Source organism: Apodemus sylvaticus, chromosome 18 (assembly GCF_947179515.1).
Source record: "Apodemus sylvaticus chromosome 18, mApoSyl1.1, whole genome shotgun sequence".
NCBI classification, from domain to species: domain Eukaryota; kingdom Metazoa; phylum Chordata; class Mammalia; order Rodentia; family Muridae; genus Apodemus; species Apodemus sylvaticus.
In genome coordinates, this window is record NC_067489.1 from 19,778,379 (window position 1) to 19,785,726 (window position 7,348).

The 7,348-nt window shown below is 39.1% G+C and overlaps 1 pseudogene; it reads right to left on the reverse strand.

Moving 5' to 3' along the window:
- Positions 1-4,821: 4,821 nt before the first annotated feature.
- Positions 4,822-5,287, reverse strand: LOC127668529 (ubiquitin-40S ribosomal protein S27a-like; annotated as a pseudogene).
- Positions 5,288-7,348: the final 2,061 nt, after the last annotated feature.

Here is a 7,348-nt window from a genome sequence, read left to right on the forward strand (position 1 = left end):
TCACCAGGGGGAAATTTATGATAATTTGTAACCCTTTTTTTTAATTTTTTTATTCGATATATTCTTTATTTACATTTCAAGTAAGTTTCCCTTTTCTGGATTCCCCCTTCCCCAAAAGTCCCATAAACCCTCTTCCCTCCCGCTGTTCCCCAATCCACCCCTTCCCACTTCCCTGTCCTGGTATTCCCCAACACAGTTGCACTGAGCTTTTCTAGGACCAGGGGCCACTCCTTCCTTCTTCTTGGGCATCATTTGATATGTGAATTGTGTCTTGGGTATTCCAAGCTTCTGGGCTAATATCCACTTATCAGTGACTGCATGCCATGTGTGTTCTTTTGAGACTGGGTTACCTCACTTAGGATGATGTTCTCCAGTTCCATCCATTTGTCTAAGAATTTCATGAATTCATTGTTTCTAATGGCTGAATAGTACTCCATTGTGTATATATACCACATTTTCTGTATCCATTCCTCCACTGAGGACATCTGGGTTCTTTCCAGCTTCTGGCTATTATAAATAGGGCTGCTATGAACATAGTGGAGCATGTGTCCTTATTACATGCTTGGGAATCCTCTGGGTATATGCCCAGCAGTGGTATAGCAGGGTCCTCTGGAAGTATCATTCCCAGTTTTCTGAGGAACTACCAGAATGACTTCCAGAGTGGTAGTACCAGCTTGCAACCCCACCAGCAGTGGAGGAGTGTTCCTCTTTCTCCACATCCTTGCCAGCACCTGTTTTCTCCTGACGTTTTGATCTTAGCCATTCTGACTAGTGTAAGGTGAAATCTCAGGGTTGCTTTGATTTGCATTTCCCTGATGACTAAGGATGTTGAACATTTCTTTAGGTGTTTCTCAGCCATTCGATATTCCTCAGGTGAAAATTCTTTGTTTAGCTCTGTACCCCATTTTTTAAGGGGGATATTTGGCTCTCTGGAGTCTACCTTCTTGAGTTCTTTGTATATCTTGGATATAAGCCCTCTGTCAGATGTAGTGTTGGTAAAGATCTTTTCCCAATTTGTTGGCTGCCATTTTGTCCTTTTGACAATGTCCTTTGCCTTACAGAAACTTTGTAGTTTAATGAGGTCCCATTTGTCAGTTCTTGATCTTAGAGCATAAGCTATTGGTGTTCTGTTCAGGAAATTTTCCCCTGTGCCCATGTCCTCAAGGGTCTTCCCCAGTTTCTTTTCTATTAGTTTCAGTGTGTCTGGTTTTATATGGAGGCTCTTGATCCACTTGGACTTGAGCTTAGTACAAGGAGATAAGAATGGGTCAATTTGCATTCTTTTGCATGCTGACCTCCAGTTGAACCAGCACCATTTGTTGAAGAGGCTATCTGTTTTCCACTGGATTGTTGTAGCTCCTTTATCAAAGATCAAGTGACCATAATTCTGTGGGCTCATTTCTGGATCTTCAATTCTATTCCATTGATCTACTTGACTGTCACTGTACCAATACCATGCAGTTTTTAACACAATTGCTCTGTAGTACTTCTAGAGGTCGGGGATACTGGTTCCCCCAGAAGTTCTCTTACTGTTGAGAATAGTTTTAGCTATCCTGGGTTTTTTGTTATTCCAGATGAATTTGAGAATTGCTCTTTCTAAGTCTATGAAGAATTGAGTTGGGATTTTGATGGGGATTGCATTGAATCTGTAGATCGCTTTTGGCAAGATGGCCATTTTTACTATATTAATCCTGCCAATCCAAGAGCAAGGAAGATTTTTCCATCTTCTGAGGTCTTTGATTTCTTTCTTCAAAGACTTGAAGTTCCTGTCATACAGATCTTTCACTTGTTTGGTTAGAGTCACACCAAGATACATTATATTGTTTGTGGCTATTGTGAAGGGTGTCATTTCCCTAATTTCTTTCTCAGCCTGTTTATCCTTTGAGAATAGGAAGGCTCTTGGAAAGAACAGGAATTCAAGGCCCATACCTAAACATAATAAAAGCAATATACAGCAAACCAGTAGCCAACATCAAACTAAATGGAGAGAAACTTGAAGCAATCCCACTAAAATCAGGGACTAGACAAGGCTGCCCTCTCTCTCCATGTTTATTCAATATAGTACTTGAAGTTCTAGCTAGAGCAATTAGACAACATAAGGAGATCAAAGGGATACAAATTGGAAAGGAAAAAGTCAAACTATCACTATTTGCAGATGATATGATAGTATACTTAAGTGACCCAAAAAAGTCCACCAGAGAACTTCTACAGCTGATAAACAACTTCAGCAAGGTGGCTGGTTATAAAATTAACTCAAGCAAATCAGTAGCCTTCCTATGCTCAAAGTATAAATTTGTAACCCTTAATAAATAGCAGTCAGAATTCTTAGGATGCTATCAGAATCCCTGTATATGACCCTGTCACAGAGTAGCACAGAAAGAAGAAAACCCTGTTGGAGCCCCCAGCAGGAGAGAGAGGGGCATAATGGATCTGAAATGTGCCTCACCTTCCAAAGCTCTGCCACTAGCATGAGTAGGGGTGGCTTCAAACTTAAAACATCAAGTTGGACTGAACTGGATGGAGAGCAGGCCTGTGGCTACCATCCCTAACTCAAGGGGCGGGGCAGGCAACACAGTGGATAAGATTAAGGACAGAGGAGCAAGACATTAGATTGGACTAGAGGGGCTCTAACAAACTAAAGCTGGACCATAAAGGGTCATTCCCTAGTGTGTCTGGTTCAGTAGTAAATAATTGTTCTCCATCTTGAATCACTCATATTTTAATAGGACTTGAATATTATTACATTCAGAAAAAGCATCATTTGCAAAAAATAGGACATTAACTTTCAAATAACTGATCTTCATTGATTTTAAGAACCAATACATTTATAATTATAACTAATTTGAACTTTTATAAAATCATGGATCCAGGAAGTAACTCTGTGTCTTATTACATACCTTTCTATCACTAAGGCACTGTTTCAGCTGAGTGCAAAACAATGACCTTATGTGGAATCACTAGTGAATTGTAAGGAGTAAATGAATAACCATACATGTGTACATACGTGTGCACATATATTCATTCATGCACATACCAACAGAGATAGGGCATGTTCATGGCAGGGACATCTAAATGAGTATAGAATTTCTTAGGTGCAGTTTCTAATGTTCTCTCATGATAGGGCTCTGCATGCAAAACCTTTAGTCTTTTAGCCTGAAGAAGAAAAGAGGTAAGAAGCCACAGAAGGAGTCTTCTTGCCCTTGGGGTTTCTTCTAATATGTTACCATGTATGAGACTCTAATGGAGTTGGCCAGTGACTGAGAGAATTCCATGTGGAGCCAGGAGATAGTGGTGAACCTGGGACAGAGGAGACAATGAAAGCCAGTGTCCTGCGAGTGTTTCTCTTCTTGCTGGGCTGCTGCCACCTGGCAAGGCTGGCACTCTATGTCTGTAACCATCATCAGACAGAGCGGAGTTCCTGCATCTGTTTTGCCCACATACACAGAGACAAAACAAGCACACATATGCATATACATACACACATACACACAGATGCAGGCACACACATCCAGGAACGTGGTTGAACTGGCTAACATCATTTTAGTTCCCCTAAGCCTTCAGTGATCATTGTATGCTCTCTATGTGTTTGTATAATTTGGCTGTTGGGTATCAGTTTTATTCTATTATGAGCCTATGAAACATTTATTAAGAATAGCCTTATGGCCTAACTATAATCTATTTTGGAAAAAAAACCCACACACTGATAGGTATTCTGCACCTGTTATGTGGAATGTTCTAGAGCTGTGTGAATTCATTTGATCTATAGGTAACACAGACATTTCTTTGTTGATGTTTTTATCTGGATATATCATGTATATGCAACATTCATTAATACTGCATTGAGGACTATTTCTCCCTTGTATAGAACATGTATAGCACGGGTTCTATAAGAGTGTATGTTTCAAAATTCAGTGCATGTATGTTTCTTTGTTATACCTTCATAGTATAGCTTCATCTTAGTCAGTATGCAGTAACCTTCTCTATCACTTTTGCCTGACATCTATTTTGTCAGATTTGCATATTAATTATCCTCCCTTTTGGATTCTATATGCTGAAGATGATTTTATTCCCCCATTTCTACTCTTACCATATACATATTTGCATATATGTTAGTGAGATTATATTTTTTCCTCTCTCTGCACTGAGAACCAAACCAGGGTTTCAAGGGCACTAGAACATTAATTACTCCACTACAAAAGCACACATTTAGCAGTGAGATAAATTTGTGGCAGACAATAAACTTTGAGTGTTTTACAAAGTCTAAAAAGCCTCTATTTTTAAATTGGAGAACCAAAGTCATTTCATTCAATAGATTATTGAAAATTACATGAATTAATTCCAGTCATTTCTTGTTTGCCTTAAATAATAAATGTCCATTTATCCCATTAGTTTCCTTAGAAGTTTGATGTCTCACGATGCATGAGTATTTAATTCTCATTTGCTTGTCTACTCTTATAGTGAAATTTCCTCTTTGCCTTGTCTTATAATTCTATTAGTTTTTGTTTTCTCTTCTGTATGTGGGATTCCTTTAAATGTCTTCTGTAATGCTGGCTAGGTGGTCATGAATTTCTGTAGTTTCTGTGTTTGATTTGTTTGATTCAGGAATCTAGGTTGACAGTTACCATCTTTTGAAATGATTTCAGATGCACAAATTTATGTTTTTCTGACTTTCAATATTTCTTCTAGGAATTCTGATGTTGTTATGACATGTTTTCTTTGTAAGGGACTTTGAGCTTCTTGGTAATGTTTGCTGTTTTATATTGTCTGTGCTTTTTTTTTTTTTTTTTTTTGCATTCTTTCTTTCTATTAACTCATGCACAACTACTTGTCTTCTGGTTTGGTGAAGCAGTAAGTCAGACAACACTTGCCACAGCACTGCTTGTCAATGTCACCCAGGAGAACCCCAGCATCAAATCCATCAGAAGGACACTCTGGACGAGGTCGGCTAACCTTGCCATTTTTACCCACCTTATAGTATTTCAGAATCACCACCATAACCTTCTTTCTCTTAGCTTATTATTCTTGGGAGTGGTGTAAGACTTCTTCTCCCTTTACTTAGCACCACCACAAAGTCTCCACACAACATGAAGGGTAGATTCCTTTTGGATGTCGTCGTCAGACAACATTCGGCCATCTTCCAGCTGCTTATCAGTAGAGATAAGCCTCTGCTGATCAGGATGAAAACCTTCCTCATCCTGGACCTTGGCCTTTACATTTTCTATATTGTCCGATGGTTCAACCTCGAGCGTAAGGGTCTTCCTGTAAGGGTCTTCACAAAAATCTGCATCGTGGCGGTGGCTCCACCCATGATGGCGGATCCAAAAGGGTTGTCTGTGCTTTTATTAGTGAAACTATATTGTGTTGTGGAGAGGTTATGTTTTGGTCAAGTCTACTTTTGGTCCTAAAATCTCCTGTACTTAGCTGTCTGTGCTTCCCTATTGTTTGAGAAATTCTCTCTTACTCCAGTGAGCACATTTTATGTGCCATTAGCCAGAACTTCCATTCTGATTCGTACCTATGTTCAATATTCACTTGGTCTTTTAATGGCATCCCAGAGATCTTGCATTTTCTATTCACTCCTTTTAAAATACTGTTTTTATTTTTACCGTTTGAATGCTCTAATTTGCCAATATTAATATTGTCTTCAAGTCCTATTTTTCTTTTACTTTGTGAGATTATACATTGAGTTATTTTAACATTTCACCTACTGAGCTTTTCATTTCGATTTCCAGTTGTTTCCCCTGCCCAGAATCCTCATCTCCTTACTGAATTGCTTTTTAATATGTTTTGTTCTCTTCTCTAATCTAATCAGCCGCTTATTTATATATTTTTAAAATTATTGATAATCTAAACAATCATTCTTTTAAATCATTTATCTGGCATTTCATCTACTTTTATATCTTTGAAGTTCATTTCTAGAGTAGTCTTAGCTTTTGGAGAAGTCATGTTGGCTATGTTATCAAACTTCTTGTGTTTCTATGTGGAGGTTTTAAGGTCTTTCTTATGAAGTAATCTTCCCTTGGAATGCCCAGGGAAATCAGTTTTATAGTGTTGAGTTTAATTCAAAATGAACTTAGTGTCATTTTGCTATTGCTCCTTTGGCAATGAGTAGTGACCTTGACACAGTGTAGCTGCGCTGGAGCCTATGTGACCATTTTCTCTGTAGGTTATAACAAGAGTGGGGACTCTCTGGAGTTGAGGCAGGTGTTGATAGACAGCTGTGCATATAGAGTGTGCCTGCTGTGTTTATTTCTCCAAACTTTCAGCAATATGTAGTCTGAAAAGTTATGGCAGTTAACAACACTTAGGGCATGTGTTGATGTTGTATAAGTAGAAGTTGTGTCCTCTCCACTGCTGCCATGGAGACCTGGCTCTTCACGGCTTCCTTCTCTGTGCCTATCTGAGGCAGAGTTAGAGAGTGGATGCTTTCATCTACTTTATTGTGTAAGGCTTGAAGTGTTTTCCAAGTTCAGTCAGTGCTATATCATAGCTGGATTGACATATGGTTTATCAAAACAGGGATGGGAATATATCTTAGTAGCAAAACACAAACTCAAATACTGAGAGCACTGGGATCTGGTCCCAGCACCTACCAGAGTGAAGGACACAAGTAGCAGAAACAATCATAATGTGTGAGCAAACTAGATAGGAAAACACAGTTACAAACAAAAAGTAGCTAATACCATTATATCAAATATCAGTAGAAGAGACAGTAGTGAAATAATGCAGAATAGGTAGAAAGTAACTAGTTCATGAAAGTAAGAATTTAAACAATCAAAAGAAACAGCACATAGGGCCAGCGAGATGAACCAACAGTGGTTAATGGTGCATTTGCCCCCTGCCTGATGATTTGAGTTTGTTTCCAGTGATCCACAGAGTGGATGGAGACACTTAGCTCTCATGGGCTGTTCTCTCATCTCTACACGCAGACTGTGGCATGACCATGCCCACATACACACATAATACATACATGGATAAGACAAAAAAGAATTTAAAGAAATTAGTGCTGAGAGTCTAAGGCTGATGACTCCATCCAATCCTAAGGCCGATGACTCCACCCACTCCTAAGGCCGATGACTCCGCCCACTCCTTTTTTTTGAGATGGATTATTTTTATTCGATATATTTTTTATTTACATTTCAAATGATTTCTAGACCCCCACTCCCTGAAAGTCCCATCAGCCCCCTTCCTTCCCCCTGTTTTCCCACCCAACCCTTCCCACTTCCCTGTTCTGGTTTTGCCCTATACTGCTTCACTGAGTCTTTCCAGAACAAGGGGCCACTCCTCCCTTCTTCTTGTACCTCATTTGATGTGTGGATTATGTTTTGGGTATTCCAGTTTTCTAGGT